The 17,205-nt window shown below is 37.4% G+C and overlaps 1 protein-coding gene and 1 pseudogene across 5 annotated transcripts in view; both read left to right on the forward strand.

Annotated features, from left to right (window-relative positions):
* Spock3 (SPARC (osteonectin), cwcv and kazal like domains proteoglycan 3) overlaps positions 1–17,205 on the forward strand; it is a 362,205-nt gene that overhangs the window by 94,271 nt on the left and 250,729 nt on the right. The window lies entirely within an intron of this gene.
* Positions 13,128–13,562, forward strand: LOC118569129 (annotated as a pseudogene).

The following is a 17,205-nucleotide window of genomic DNA, read 5'->3' on the forward strand; positions in this document are numbered from 1 at the left end:
CAGGCCATAGCTTCGCTATACAACATCATGGTCCCAGTTGGCAGCTCATGTCACTCAGCTCTGTATGGCCCAGCAGCAACACAGCCCTCAAACACATATTTCACCATAGGTGGCAACTCAGAACCTGAGCATCCATGTGGACTTTGGGAGCAACATGGGCCATGGACAGCCACACAGACCCAGGCTGCGGTAACATCATGGACACAGACATGGACCCTGGCAGTAGCCTGGACCTGGATGTCATTGTAGCCCAAGCTGGCATTGCAGATCACCCATATCTGTATAGCCCTAGAGGCAGCGTGACCCCCAAACACCAACATGGTCCCAAGTGCCAGCCTAAACTAAGGAGCCTCTGCATGGCAACAGTCCAGGTCTAGATGTCATCATGTACCCAGGTGGCAGTGCAGGCCTCTTAGAATGTTGGATCCCAGTGGGGGCACAAGTGGTGACCCAGCATCTGGGTGTCCACAGAGCACCATGCTCCTGGGTAAAAAGCAAAATATCCATGTCAGCTGGCTCCTCACTGCCTTCAACATTTCTGATCCACCTCTCTTCCAAGCATGCAAATCTTTATGCCTGCCTATCTAATCTAATCTATCTATCTATCTATCTATCTATCTATCTATCTCCCATTTCCTCATCAGGTACTTACTCATCGTAATGGTGCACTAGGCAGGCTCTTGGTTGATCTCTGCCCACCAAGGGCAAGTGACTGACAGGATATATTTTAAAACTAGAGAACCAAGTAGATGGTGTTCTGGTGATAGGGGTGTCAATGATGTCATTAAATATTGAAAACATCTCAAGAAAGTAAAGAGAAGAGGATTGGAGAGTATTGAGAACAAAAAAAAAGAGTGTGAGAGAAAAAGAAAATGGGAAATTAAATGAAAGAAGGTAAAGAAAAGAAAGTAAGCAAAATTGACTGTAGCAGAAGCAGCCATTTTCTGTGGGTAGTGCTGGAAAATGCACTCAGGCCCTGGTTGTAAAAACTGAGCATGCATCTGCTACTATATGGTGCCATCTCTCACCAGTTAAAGAATACATGGTAAGTAGAGGTATCTCTCCACCTCTGAGTGAGGCTATCTAGTTATGATGAGTATGTATCTCTAGACTATGGAGGAAAGCACAGCAGGGAGAAATGATTTAAGATATCTAGCATAAAGCCTTCATTTCAATCATAAGACTAGATGAAATAACAAAGGAGTTGAAAATAAGATTAGAAAATAGAAAAGTTTTGTAACTACTAAACAGTTTTTGCAGTGAAAAACAGTGCTCTTTCTTGATTCTGAGAATAGTGAAAGACATGACTAAGATGTAGTGTGTTTTATTTTAGATACTACATGTTAGTGGGAGGAGCAAGATGAGGGTCAGAGGTCAAGTAACAGCAACACAACCAAGCTTAGACAAACAGAACACCTTCTTTGAGGCTGAGAGCTGAGCTGGACCTTCCAAACTATGATTAAATTCAGCCTAGATGCCGGTCTGGAGGCCATGGAGGTTCAGTTTCTAAAGGCTCTTGCTACCAGATCTGATGACCTGACTTTGAACTTCAGGACACATCTGGTGCAAAGAGAAACTAACTACTACCCAGGGTCTGTTGACCTCCACACACATATTAAGGATATAGCATTGCATGCATAAACACACATGCACACACAGATATACAAGTATAAAATTGCTAAATAAATACAATGCAGATGTAGTTTTAATGATAGGTTGTGTTTATATCATTAATCTGTTACTTATTCTATTGGTGTATGAAAAACATTCACAAAACGCAATTGTCCTGTCACTGTATTATCATTTCAAATATTTTCTACGTTTCTGAATTATACATGCATGTGTGAAATATGTTTATAAACATATAATCACTTTCATTTCATTCTTAATGTTTCAGCTGAGCAGTAAATACATAGAGAAATAGTCTATTTTTTCTTTCATTTAATGTTACACTTCTTAGAGGCCAAAATAAAGTTTGCCTTTAAACATTCATTGTGTTGCTTTTCTTAGAACACTATCTTAGTTTGATTTTCACAATCTTAGCCAGAGGTGGCTGCACAGGCCTATAATTTAGAATTTGGAAGATGGAGGCAAAAAAATTAGAAGATTAAGATCATACACATTTAACCCTGTCTCACAATATCAACAACACAACACACCGTGCCACTGCACAGCACAGAACAATAAAAAACTCACAATTCAGGTTACTACTGTAGTGACTGCCTGACTTCTAAATCACTTACATTTTTACTATTATTTTCCTTCTGATAGCTTTTCTTGCTCTTTAAGTCCATGTTATAGGTTCCATTTATCATTACTCTAAGGCTAGCACTGTTGTTTCAAATAAAAGTCAAAGATGTTTGGAAAGACATTAGAATAGTTACTCAATTTTATTAAGTTGATTATCACTCTTTAGTACTCCTTATGACATACTGAGAATTTATTGTATTGTTCGATATTGTTCAGAAATGGCAAAAACAATGCAGTAATTATACACTTTATCTTTCTATCCTTTCATGTTATTTTTATCTTCTCACAAATATGAGCAATAAGAATGAGTAAAGAGATGGATACGCACGAAGATGATATTGGTAGTATATTTCATCCATCTGAATCAGTGATGATGTCACCACTGTGCCATGGTGATGATTCTACATTGCCCTACAGTTTTATAAAGTACTCTGAGATTTTATATCCCAAAAATATATCCCAAAAATAATGACTGCCCTTGGTATAGGTATGAAAAGTAAACTTAATTGGTGGTTTATATTTTGTCCTAATACACCCTGGCAGCAAAGCATATGTAATAATGAAAATGTCTAGCAAAGAATTTGTAAAAAGCATTTTTTTCTGGTTTGTGTATAAGTTTCTGTTGGTAATAGTTTACTCTAGGTTGTGGAGATGCATGTGTGTATTTTGTGGGTTATTTTTCTTTGAGGCAAAGCCTCTTAGTACACCCAATTTGTAAGAAATTTCAAGGCAACTATATATTGACAAAATAGTCTGGGGTAGTGACAGTTTCTGCTGTGTCTTTGTTATCTAAGAATAGAACAGCCAGTTGGTAGTGAGCATGAATCCTACTGATAACATTTACCCAAGACTAGATTTAAGAAGTGTAAAAAGATTTTATACTAACATAAAATACAAAAATTCTGTAAGCTAGAATTTTCCCTCTGCAATCTCTATCCATATTTCCCCTTATCTCTTACTCTTGCTTATCATTGGATTTAGCACTAAAATGAAAGAATTAATCTCATTCACATTCACATTTTTCATCTGAAACCAGGGAAGAAATCTCTCTATGAGGCTTGAATGGATCCTGACAGTTCTCATCTAACATGAGACCATGAAATTTAAGGGACAATGCAAAGAGTTGCTGGCAGGAAGCAAAATGAAAAGTGGCTAAGGCTGAAGTCTTTTAAGAAGAAGCTATTACTCTCTATGTTGTGATCTAAAGAGAAGCATACAAGCCCTCTGCATGGGCAGGAAAGCAGTATTAAAAGGAGCCATTTCTGTTGCATGTTTGTACATCAGAGACATATTTATGAAAATATATAATTGAAATGCATACCAGATATAGATATGAGTACCTTTGTACATTATTAACTTTTTATTAAAAATGGACATTATACATTGGTTTCTGAAAGCTTCCATGCAATAATGTGGCTTCTAGAGCTTAGTTAAATCTCATGATGGATGAGAACACCAATTATACCCCAAAGAACTGAAAACTTTAATATTTTTGAAAAACATATGTATTGAGTACTTACTGACTTAGTAAAGAATCAATTAATAATCTTTAAAATAAATGTATTATGCTGTATTTAAAATAACTAATATTATAGCCGGGCAGTGGTGGGGCACACCTGTAATCCCAGCACTCGGGAGGCAGAGGCAGGTGGATCTCTGTGAGTTCGAGGCCAGCCTGGTCTACCAAGTGAGTTCCAGAAAAGGCGCAAAACACAGAGAAACCCTGTCTTCAAAAACAAAAACAACAACAACAACAACAAAAACCCCCAAAAAACTAATATTATTAGGCTTGCTATTTATATAAATAACAATTGTTTACTTATGAAAAAATGAAATTTAAAATAATGTAAGAACACTCAAAAACATAAGATCAGTAACTTTTGATAGAAAACACTTTAAAATGGATTCATGATGTGATGAATGAAGCTTTCATAGTTGGAAATCACAGTGTCTACTAAATACATAAGTATGTATTAAATACTATTACAATTTGTGATTAATAACATATTTGGAAATGAGGTATTTTGCATACTTGTAACTACTGGGAAGGTAGAAGGATAGGATTAAAGCTTCCTTGTCACTCTCTGCTACAAAGGAGAGAAATACTGGCTCAATATATTTAAATAAATATATGTGGTCACAAATCTTTACTATGTGGTCAAATTACTGTGCATTACTTCTTTCATAAATATGCTAGCATAAATTATTAAGTTTTGCATAAGGTACAAAACTAAATCATTCATTTGTATTGTAAAATATAACAGTTGGTGCCAGATATCATAAAGGATCCATGTGCCTTGTTTTCACAACTGACCTTTAGTCATAAATGGATCTAAAGGTATTTAAAACTTTTATAACTTTGATATGTATTCAGTATACTGATAATGACACATATACATAGAAACATATATATATATATATATATATATATATATATATATATATATATATATATATTTCTATTATTCAGTTAATCCCTTCTATACTACATATATATCTGTATATAAAAATTAATTCCTATTACAATATATATCAATCTTTCAATTCTTACTGTGACCCTCTAAGATAAGCTGTTATCATCCCTTTCCATATTTCAGAACATATTTGCATCCTGTGTACATAATGTGTCCAAAGTCACATAGTTAAGGGTAAACAGGAATATAAACTAAAGCAGCTTGCAGCCAGAGTCTATGTTATGATTCAAAATACTATTACATCTCTGCAAATTAGACGTAATTTTGAAACTTGCATCAAATATACAAACAAATCTGTGTACATGATCATGATTCTTGCTTATTAAAATGCAAGACTGGGCTGTGTATAATTTAATAGACATTTTAAAATACGATATTTCAATGGCACTCATTTAATATATAGCTCATTTTCACTATTAAAGATTTTTTTTTCCTAAAAAATGTTTACATTGACACTTTACATAATAAAGAAGTAGAACTGACAATTGAGAGAATTCACTGCACTGATCTGCTTTAATGTCACATTAACACTAGCTGGGGCACCTGGGAAGAGGGGACCTCAACTGAGAAATTGCTTCCATCAAATTGACCTGTAAGTATGTCCTTTGGACATTTTCGTGATCAGTGATTTATGTGGGAAGGCCCAACCCATTGTGGGGAGTAGTACTCCAGGGCCAGTGGTTCTAGCTTGTATAAGAAAACCAGCTGAGCAAGCCATAAGTAGAAAGCCCATTAAGTGGTAATCTTCCATGCCTTCTGTTTTAGTTCTAACGTCTGTGATTCTGACTCAAGTTCCTGTCTGGACTTCCCCCAGTAATCTACTGTACACTGGAAGTATAAATCAAATCTCATCCCAAGTTGCTTTTGGCCATGTTTTTTTCTAACAGAAATAGAAATGCTAACTAAGACAATCACAGCCCGCATGCCTTCAGGACTGAGTCAGGAAATGGAAATTGTCCACAGGGAGTAGTGAGCACTCAGGTAAGATACAAGCAAATCTCTGCCCGTTTCATGTGCCACTTTCACGGCGTGGAACAAACTAACTAAAATGACTGATTTCTTGCTTCAGGAATTCACCATGGTCTCATTTGCTTTATAAAATCATAAGTGAAGCTTATTAAACTTTAAATAAATTCTAGGGAAATTACATTGGAAGTGATTGGTTAGATCATAGGATATAGCATCGATAATGCCTATTCTTTCTGAGGAAATCTACAACCTCACATTTGCTAGTGAAAGAAATTTTTAGGCTTCTTTATTAAGAAAACCCTAACTGAAGACATTTTATAAAAAACAGGAACTAATGTTAAACACTACTCCAGCACACATTTGTTGGAAATTCTCCCCAGATTGGCCTTGTGGTTTTACCAGTGCCCTTTCTCATCCCTGACATAGCTTTGGGCAAACCATGTCAGTTTATTTCTTTAACTTGTTTTTGTTTGTTTGTTTGCTTGTTTGCTTGTCTACTCTTTTGAGACAGGGCCTTACTATGTAGCCCAGGCTGCCTTCTAACTCCTGAAGTCTGTGTGGTTCAGTTTCCTGAGTGATGGGACTGAGTCATGAACCACCACACTCGGCTGTTAAGTCTCTTGAGGCACTCATCACAGTCACAGAGCCTACATTCTCCTCTTACCAGAAAGGAATTGCTTTCCTATTTAACTCCAAAATTGCCATTACAAATCATTCTTGTGCTTCTCTGTAGGGAAAATGCAGTGATGATTCTTTTTGTCTCTTCTCATTCAAACAGGAAATTACAGTGTGCTAGCCTTTGTACATTATGGGGATTTGTGCACCTACCACTTACTTTGGAGTGGTGATGAACTTTTTATCCAGCCCAGATTTCCAGGTATAAGTATAGATGGGACAGGTTGGAGTTGGTTGCTGATGACCCAGATAGAGGCTGGAAAAATCAAAGTGTAATTAGGAATGACTTTAGCCAGAAGGATATAATAGGAAAAGAAAATGTGTTATAAAAATTGGAGGCCCAGTGTAGAACATATTAAGTCCACATTCATTATTCTGTTATTGCTGTTCAAGTATTTAAGAAGAAAGCCACAGAAGAGCCCAAGGAAACCAGAACCAGGATGGCAAGGTGTCTTTTTGCTTGATAGAAAATGAATTCAATGTACTTGTAAGACAGGGCATAATGCCACTCTGATGAAGCTTTTTTGAGAATAACTAGTAATGAAAGATGAGCAATTTGTCTATTGAAGATTCAACTGCAGTGGCAGCTGGCATTTCAGAAGGATTCATTGACATTAATTTTAAAGTTGAAAATGCTGCATACGCAATCATAAAATATAGACACAGTCAAAATAAATGAGACAATCTCTCAAAATAGATACTGTACACAAGGACTTAGGAACTTGAAAACTTCAGAGCCTTTTAAAATGAAATGCATGGGTCTTTCTAGACACTGTTAAGGATGAGTTTGTTTGATTAGTAGTGAGCTTGGGAGATAGGGATGCATTAAATGCTAATGGCACAATGACTAATGAAAAATAAAATCACACTGGACTTATGACTATGAGAAAATCTTTAAATATTCATTGTGAATCTCAGGATGTTATGAAAGCACTTGTCTTAGTTAAGGTTTTTATTACTTTGCTAAAACACCATGACCAAAATCAAGTTGGGGAGAAAAGGGTTTATTTGGCTTACAGTTCTGCATTATAGTCCATCACTGGGGAAAGTCAGGACTGGAACTCAAACAGGACAGGATCCTGGAGGCTGGAGCTGAAGTAGCAGCTGTGGAGGGTTAGTGCTTACTGGCTTGCTTCTCATGCCTTACACATCATGTTTTCTTACAGAACATAGGACCACCATTACTGCTGAAGTGAACTGGGCCCTTCCCTATCAATCACTAATTAAGAAAGTTCCATATAGCCAGATATTATAGAGGCATTTTCTCAGTTTGAGGTTCTCTCACTTCAGATAACTCTAGCTTTTATCAAGTGACATAAGATTATCCAATACAGCAGTAAAGGACCTTCTAGATGCTTGATTTTTACCAATTTGTATTTTGAATTAATCATAGATGCATACAGAGAAATGCCATAATAAGTATGGGATTTCTTTAAAAAATATAGCAAGCAAGTAAGATAAGATGTTATATATTGGAAGAACTATTCAACATATTAGAGTTTCCTATCCAGGGAGACTATAGTATACTGCTTCAAATTTTTAATCATGCTGTCCTTGATAGTAGATATTATATATAAAAGAGATAAGGTGCCCATATCTCTCATGCCACCAATGTAGAAATTTGACAATGTAGTGGGTCAAGGCTTTGTGGCAGTTTTGATACCAGCTCTCCAGACTTCAGATGGTTGTAGAAGGAGACTATTTTATTGCCCATTTTTATTGCCTATTTTTATTGCTCCAGAATTCTCTTTATGCCTTTCAGGCTTGTCAACCAGTCCTTGCTATCATAAAAGATTATGATTTTCACAAACACCTCCTTCATACTGACACCTTCCGGAACATTACTTCCTACCCTTCCTCATCCCCAGACTTCAGCAGTATGTTGCTCTGCACTTACTGAAATTTCACTTTATCCACTTGAAGGGTGATTTTGCTTCTTCCTGAACTTCTGGGTTCTCAGTGAAGGTCCTGGAAAAACTACTGGGTAGGTGCATACAACCTCTATGGCTACAGCTGCTTCAAGCTGTCACAACAGCCCAAAGTCAGTAGGTTAAATTATGTTGGGTGTTCTGTTGATCTCTCAGGTTTTTTATTTGTTGGTTGCCTTGAACCAGGTTCTCATGCATGCTCAACTGACCCCAGACTCATCTGTAGCCAAGACTACCTTCTCCTCCTCAGGGTTAGGATTATAGGCATGTGCCACTCTGCCTGGCTCTTCTTTGGTTTTTTCATGCAGTCATCATACACCATTTGTTCAAGGCATCCAAGGGTAACAGTGTCCTAGACAATGTTGCTTCCTTTCTAGAATTCCATAACTTATGATTCTTTAAATCATCAACTTGGTGATGGGTTTAGAAAATGACAATACATTGGTCATTGATTTGATTTGGCTCTGCTTTCAAAGTGAAGCAGGGGTTGTTTGTGATTTTGTCTTTTTTCGACTGTCAGTAGAGTGACTATGGGGAACTATACTAAAGCATCCTCAGAGTTTAGCAATTTCCTTTCTTTTGTTTTTGGGTATTATGCTATAAATACACCACTCTTCCCCTCTCTTTCTTCTCTCTAAGCCCTCCTCTATATACCCATCCTTGCCATCTTTCAAATGCAGGCTCCCAATTTTCATGAATTGCTGTTACTTACATAAATGTATATGTATATACATATGTATTATAAATACATAAATACAACCCACTTATAATATTATTTTATGTATCTTTTCAGGGCTGACCAATTGGTGTGCTCTACCCTGGAGAAGACTGATTCTCCTGGTGTCATCATTCTGTAGTTGCTTACATTTCTCCATGATGGGGAGAGGCCTCCTCAACTTTCCCCTGTCCATGTTAGTAGTATATGTATTAGTGTAATCCATGTTCAACTTATGTGTGAGCATGTCATATTGGTGAGATTCTGTGGGAGTAGCTTCTGAATTTACTAAAAGGCACACTCTCTTAGCAAACTCCTTGATCCTTGGGCTCTTACAATCTTTCAGTTCCATCTTCTGCAATAATCTCTGAGCCTTAGGTGAGGGATATGTATTGTTGATGTATTCTTTGGGACTGAACCCCACAACTCTGTATTTTGATCAGCTGTGGTTTCTGTAATGCTCCCTGTCTGTAGCAGAAGTTTTCCTATGTCCCACCCAGCCCACAGCCACTCAGACCCAAGTAAACACACAGAGACATATATTGATTAAAACTGCTCAGCCATTAGCTCTGGCCTATCACTGACTAGCACTTACATTTAAACTCAGCCCATTTCTGTTAATCTATATGTTACCACATGTTCCGTGGCTTCACTTGTGTGCCAGTACATGCTGCTCCCTGGACTGTGGGCTGTTATCTCCTGACTCAGCCTTCCTCTTCCTGGAATTCTCCTTGTCTGCTTCTCCCACCTATACTTCCTGCCTGGCTGCTGGCTGATCAGCATATTATTAAACCAGTGTACAAAAGCATTATCCCACAGTGCCTGGCTGTTGCAAAGAGAATATTCTTTGATGAGAAGTCAGAACTGGCAACATCTCTGGGCTTCTGCCTTTCCTCTATAAGTCTTAAAGCTGGTTAGATTATCTGACCTACACAGCCATTCTACTCAGGTTCTCAGCATCTTTTCACTTAGTAGAGACTGGCATTGTCATGTGAGTGATGAGTGGCAGATAGTGTCAAACATTTCTTCAGTGGAATGTCCTTTTCTCAAGATGTTGACTTTGGAGTACTGTCTTACTTTTCAATGCTTCTATTCTTTCAAGGGATACTATCCATAAGTTTTGTTTGTTTGTTCCTGTTAATTGACCTATACTTTCTCTTATTTGTTTTAGAGGACAGTTATATCTTCTTATAAGAAGCTTAATGTGAAAGTCAACTATGCTTTGAAATTAATGTGTAATGATATCCCACCTCGATGCTGTTATACAATTTTTTTAATGTTCCCTGCTTACATTTCTTCATTTTCTTCACTTCTCTGTACCTCAACTGTTCCTCGAAACTACATTATCACATTCTCCATTTTTTACATGTGTTAGTAGTGCTATGTGTATTCAGCTTTGCATGTGCATAATCTATGGAAGCCCAAATTTGACTCACATCTTCCTGCATTCATTATAATTTTTGTTATTGTTTAGCAGGATCTTCCACAGAATCTCGAGCCCACAAATTCCACCCAGTTAGTCTAGCTAGTCAGTTGCTCTGGGTAGTTAATATCTCTGCCTCCCAAGTACTTCAAGATGACAGTGGACTCCTGACTTGTGCCTGTCTTTTGTGTGGGTTCTGGGAGTCTGAACTCCCTGACTTCATACTTGTGTAACAAGCAAGTCACTCATTGATGGCCCCCTCTAGTAATTAGTCTTTTGCCCCAAATTCTCAAGTTTTGCGATCCTGTGAACTTCTTTTTGATGGGCTCAGTTTCCTGTTTGGTTTAGACACTGGGAAACACTAATTGGGGGAATCATAGCAATTCAGGCAGAGGTCATTCATTCATTGTCTTCTTTACCTTTATCAGAGCTCCTGCTGGTAGGGGCTCTTCCAGAGGTACATCCTGCACTTGGCTGGAGTGCTCTTGCAATGCACTCCTTTCCTGGACCTTTGGCCTAAAGGCAGGCAATGTGGTTCAGCCCTCTGGTTTGCATGGTACTGGTCAACTTGATCCTGCTTGTTTCCCTTATCCTGTCAATTACTCCCATGTTACTCCCATATGCCAATGTTTCTTGGCCTGTCATTTCAACCTGCTCAGAGGGTTGGGGATTTAGCTCAGTGGTAGAGCTCTTGCCTAGCAACAACAAGGCCCTGGGTTTGGTCCTCAGCTCCGAAAAAAAGGAAAAAAAAAAAAAAAAAAGAAATCAACCTGCTCAGATCCTGACAGATATTTATTCTCATCTTTAATCTGGAAATTAGAGGGAACATTATATCTATGACTAAGGTAATTAGTCTTTTGCCCAAAACTCTCAAGTTTTGCATCCATGGTCTTATGCTTGATTGAGAGTAAAATCTAATATACAGCAAATAAGAAAGACTTCATCAGAAAAACCCTCCAAATTAACATGCACTCTAATATAGATTGAGCAGGAACAAGAGGGGCAATAGAAAGAGAATGGAGCTGACTGAATCTAGAAAAGTTGTTAGATGTGAGCCTAAGTGGCAATGCACTACAGTAGTAATACAGCAATTAACATGCAGCAGCGGGGGCTAAGCACTGGAAAGGAAGCTTAACTAGCTCCCTTTTGTCAGTGTCTCTGACTGAGTATTTTTCATTCCTGTAACAATTGGGCTAAGATTTGCAGAGCTTCCCTTGACACACTGACCTTTTCATATTGATTCTTTGTACCTGCTGCTAAGATACAAAATCTATATAATCAAGCAGGCAAATCACTTGATACTGGAGTAGCCTGATAATAGAGAAGAAAAACCTTGTTATCCAGTGTCCTTGGATGTGCTTCGAGTACAAAGATGAGCGAGCAGGGCTACGCACAGATACTTTAGGATTTACACTTACCCATTGGACATGTAACCTCTATCCTAAAGAGCCCCTGTTGAAGGGAGTTGGGCCAGCAGATAAGTTAAGCTGGAATGCTATGAACTTGTCCTTGGTGACAGCACAGGCCATTTTTTTCTGTTCCTTCTGACATCTTTTTTTTGTGCAGTTTCTTCCAATTCTCATTTCTCTCCTATTTATACACCTTACTTGACAGGGCTACTTGAATCCTTGTCTGTAATGGAAATACAAAGATTATAAAGCACCCCCAACTACTTCTCTCTCTCTCTCTCTCTCTCTCTCTCTCTCTCTCTCTCTCTCTCTTTCTCTCTCTTTCTCTCTCTCTCTCTCTCTCTCTCTCTCTCTCTCACACACACACACACACACACACACACACACACATACACACACACACACATACTCACACACCTTAAACCATCCTCTCCATCTCTTGTTGGAGACTGCTAATCATTTAAGATACTAGCAAGTACACTTTGGCTAGATTCTATACATTAATCAGAAATACCAGTTGTGGCTTTTATATGGAGATAATTTTGGTACAGGGATATCTAAATTATAGCTTGTCATTAGCAATAAATTTATAAATTGACTTCAATATCCTATTTATTTTTTGAATTTTCCAAAAATGAGTTCTCATAACATTTTAGAAAGACAATTTTTTAGTTATAAAGTAATATATTAGTTATAAGGTATTCATAGACATTTTCTTACATGCTTTTTGGGGAATTCATATGATATTTGATGAAATTATATTGTTGGTATTTTATGTTAACCATAAAGGTCATAAAATATGTATATTGTCTTATCATTCTGATATATTTCTTTCCCAAAGTTTAATCAACTATTTGATACTGAAAAGATTTATTTTTTTATGTATTTATGTGAAGTGATACATTGTGTACCCTAATAAAGTTTGCCTGAGGATCAGAGGACAGAGCTAGCCACTAGATTAGACATAGAGGCCAGACAGTGGTGGCACACAACGTTAATCCTATCACTTGAGAGGCAGAGATTCATCTGGATCTCTGTGAGTTCAAGGCCACACTGGAAACAGAGACAGACAATGGTGGCACACACCTTTAATCCCAGTACTGGGAAGCACACACGCCTTTAATCCCAGGAAGTTACCACAGGGCAAAGAAAGGTGTGCAAGGCATGAGGAAAGAGGAACTAAAGCAGTTCAGCTGAGACTCTTTCAGGTGAGGACTCAGAGGCTCTCAGTAGTCAGAGGATTCGTGGAGTTGGTGAGATCTTTACAAGCTATCTTGCCGGGAAATGCTCAACGTCAAAAGAAGCTGGAAAGTGCCTCCAGATGGCTGGGAGTTGATTGAACAGACACTGGATAAATTAGATCAAAAGATGAGAGAAGCTGGAACCCAACCCTGTGAGGGAAAGAGGAAAGTGGAATCTCTGTGGCCCATCCTCAGAATCCATCACCAGAAAACCCGGTATATCTTCGACCTCTTTTACAAGAGGAAAGCCGTAAGCAGAGACCTCTACGAATACTGCATTAAAGAGGGCTGTGCAGACAAAAACCTGATGGCAAAGTGGAAAAGCAGGGCTAAGAGGATCTGTGCTGCCAATGCTGCAGATTCACACCCAGGACACCAACTTCGGGACCAACTGCATTTGCTGGGTTCCCAAAGCAAGCTGCAAGTGGGACATATCATAGAGTGCACACACTGTGGCAGTTGGGGTTTCTCTACCTGACACCTTGACTCCTCTGCATTCTGGACTTTGGGCCTTGTTGACTCCTGCCTAGTGAGCCACCCACTTCTTGGAACAACTCTTCTTAAGAGTGGTGCCCAGATAAGAGACCCAGAGGGTGCATGGACTGACTCCACAGGAGAAGGCTTCAGTGGTCCCTAGCTGAAATCTGTAAAAACAAAACCTTTAGAAACCTGTCTTTAAAAAAAAAACAAAAAACAAAACAACAACAACAACAACAAAAAAAAAAAACCCGCAGAAATCAGCCACTTCAGAACACTTCCCCTGGGCAGATGGCTGGATCTTTGGCTTCTCTCCTGCTGGATTGTGGGGTCTCCCTGGAGCCCCATCTCCGGTTGCTACCACACTAGGTGGTGGCTGTGGTTAGCTCTGCTTCACTGATCTTTCAGGTTTTACCCCAGAATCTGGCTCCGGGTTTTTTACTATAAGACCATTTTAGAAATTCAAACAACATTTTATGTGTGCATGTCTGTGTTATATATGTGTCTTAATGGTCATGTGCACACCTATGCGTGCTCTTATCCAGTGAGTCATCACTTCTCCCACCCCCAAACTGGTTCCCTGAGGTTGCTCATAAAAATGGCAGCATGTTTATTATCCATTTTTAGGAATCCAGAAATAAACTCCAGCAACAAGATAATCTTAAACATTTATGATACAATTTTGAATTAGTCTTTTAATATGTCTATGAAACTTAGGTTACAGGATTACTTCACTCTTTTTTTTTAAACATTTATATTGCATATGATTGTTTGTCTGCTTGTACATATGTTAGTCATGTGCATGTTAGGTGCCCACAGAGGCTAGAAGAGGGCATCTAATACCCTGAAACCAGAGTAACGGAAGACTGAAATGCTGTGTGGGTGCTAGAAACCAAACCCAGGTCTTAGGCAAGAGCAGCAAGAACTCTTTAACTATTGAGCCATCTCTCCACCTCCTATTATGTGTTTTCGAATAACGATGAATGAATGCTGACTGTGGATAAGCTGATACATTAAATGGCAGATTCTTAGAGAACTATCATTTAAAACTTCTAATTTTTATTTCAAAATAAAAGACACTATATAGAAAAATGTGCTTTATAAACAGTCTGGAAATGACTCTGCAAATTGGTTAGCTAGCACTTAGTAGAAATCATGACCTCAGTTTGCAGCTTATAATATTAGACCAAGACAGGTTCTTATAATTACAATGTGAGAACACACTCTCACTAATCACAAAGCATTTACCTCACCTTATATGTATGAAAAGGAATTAGGCTGAGTGTTTGATTCATGAAAATCTGGCCAGGTGGTGGTGGGGTGTGTCTTTGATCCCAGAACTCCGGAGGCAGAGGCAGGCAGATCTCTATGAGTTCCTAGCCAGCCTGGGCTACAGAATGAGTTCCAAGAAAGGTGCAAAGCTACACAGAAAAACCCTGTCTTGAAAAGAAAAAAAAAGAAAGAAAGAAAAAAGAAAATCTGTCCAGAATTAAGGTAGCATTGGAAAATATATTTGCCAAAATTATTTTAAATTCTTGATGCATTTGTTGCTTCTTTTTGTCATTTAAAATTAATCAACATATGTACACTATATAATCACATTTGTAAATATATCATTTATTCAATAAAGAATAATTCACATTTATATGTTTGGACATATTAGGTTACTAATACCTATTTTCAAATACATGATATATGTGTATACTTTTCTGAACATAGTGATTCATAATTATTTGTAGTAAGTACTCTAAATGATGATAATTACTTAAAAATATAAGAATATAAAACTAAAATTGGTCATATTGCACACTAAGCTATACCATAGAATTCTGAGTATTGAACTCAGATGGCATTACAGAACTGAATAGTACATTCTCAAAATATTGAACCCAATCAAAATAGTCTGAATGAACAGTGACCAAGTTTTAGCTCTAAATCATGTTTGTGGTAAAGCTGGGGTATTTCTAAAACACTGTGATGTTGTGTGATTTAACTGCAGCATTCATTCTGAACATAAAACATTAACTCTACAGTGTGCATGATGTTATACAACAGAACACCCATGACTGACAGCTGTATGAAATAGTATGGCTCTGATTTAGTCTAAGGCATCCTGTATTGCTTTCACAATTCATGCAAACTTTTCTGTCTTATAAAAATCACAGCGGATAGTGACAGAAGATGAAGTTTCCTGATATTTTTCTATTTTCATTTCTCCACAGATGGGTGAAAAATTATCTTTGTGTTGTATTGTATCTGAATGTTTTGTTTTTAAAATTGCTGTTTTATTTGCAGACTTGTGTTGCATTTTAAAATTTAATGCATTTGGCTTTGGAATGAGTACAGAATTTTTAACAATATCTGAAATGCCTCCAAAATAAACTTCTGCCATGAGGTTGTATATATTTTTATAATAAGTTCTTAGCACTGATTATTATAAAATCAAAGTATCTATCAACTCATAAATGTTTAAGATTTTCTACATCCTCGAGTATTATTCTCAGATTTAATTACATTATAATATAGATGCACATGCATCTTATTACTATGACAAATTGTTTTTATTATTGGTAGAGATAAATTTATAGGTAGACTGAAGAGCTGCCTTAAAGTGATTTCAAAATTAATTATCTTTAAGCGTCTGATTTGCATATCTATTCTACATACCTACATAACTAAGGTCTTGTGAGATGAAGTTTAATAAGGTCTGTCAAGCAAAGCATTAGCAGACTCATATCCATTTCAGAAGATATTTATGAGTGCTAACAAATTTTATTCTGAAGTATTGTTTAGGGTTGGATAATTACATTGTTAAAGTTTCCTGGAGTTTCGTGTCATTACCATGTCCTACCTGTTTTTTTGTTTTTTTGTTTTTTTTTGTGGGGGGGATGGGGTGGGGTAGGGCAAAGGTATCTTTATTCTGAAAAGAAATTTTTGGGTTAATTGTCAAATTCTAGGAGAGGCAGCTATATCCTTTGTTGTCCAGTCTGTGTATAATGCCAAAGTTCAGGGTTTATCTCAAGTCCTTATTCAAGTAGACTTTGAAACTGGATCATCTCAGCTAGCCCTCTCAAAATTGCTGAGTACTTTGTAGTCCAAAGCTGATCTGTAGATGATGTTTGTCAGCTTAGTGTTATCATTATTGTCCACGTGGAATTGTTGTTGTTGTGGCGCCCCATCTTCTTCCTGGAGACTTCAGTTGATGTTAGGCCCGGCTATGATTTTCTGCAGAAAATTGATAAGAGACTCGAACACAAAGGCCAGAAGGCCATTTTACTCTTTTTCCTGGGACAGATGATTTGTGCTTTTTCTTCAGTTGTCTCGTTTGTCCAGTGTTCTCCAGATTCCTTAGCTTTCATTATCCTAAAAGACAAAAACAAAAACCCTTCCCCAAGCCTAACTTTGAGGAGGTTCCCTTTTGGCAAGTTATATCTGATTAAATGAAAAGGCATGTGTTAATGGTATAAGTTAGTTTAAATTGGATGGTCAAGCTGGTTGATGAACTATCATTTCCCATGGCCTACTTTGTAATGTTCATCCACACATTTATGAATTTATTGTGAAATATTTGTTGAATACTTCCTTATACATAATAGTGGCTCAAAGAATATTTTCACTATAGATGAATGATGAAATATAACACA

Source organism: Onychomys torridus, chromosome 17 (assembly GCF_903995425.1).
Source record: "Onychomys torridus chromosome 17, mOncTor1.1, whole genome shotgun sequence".
Taxonomy (NCBI): domain Eukaryota; kingdom Metazoa; phylum Chordata; class Mammalia; order Rodentia; family Cricetidae; genus Onychomys; species Onychomys torridus.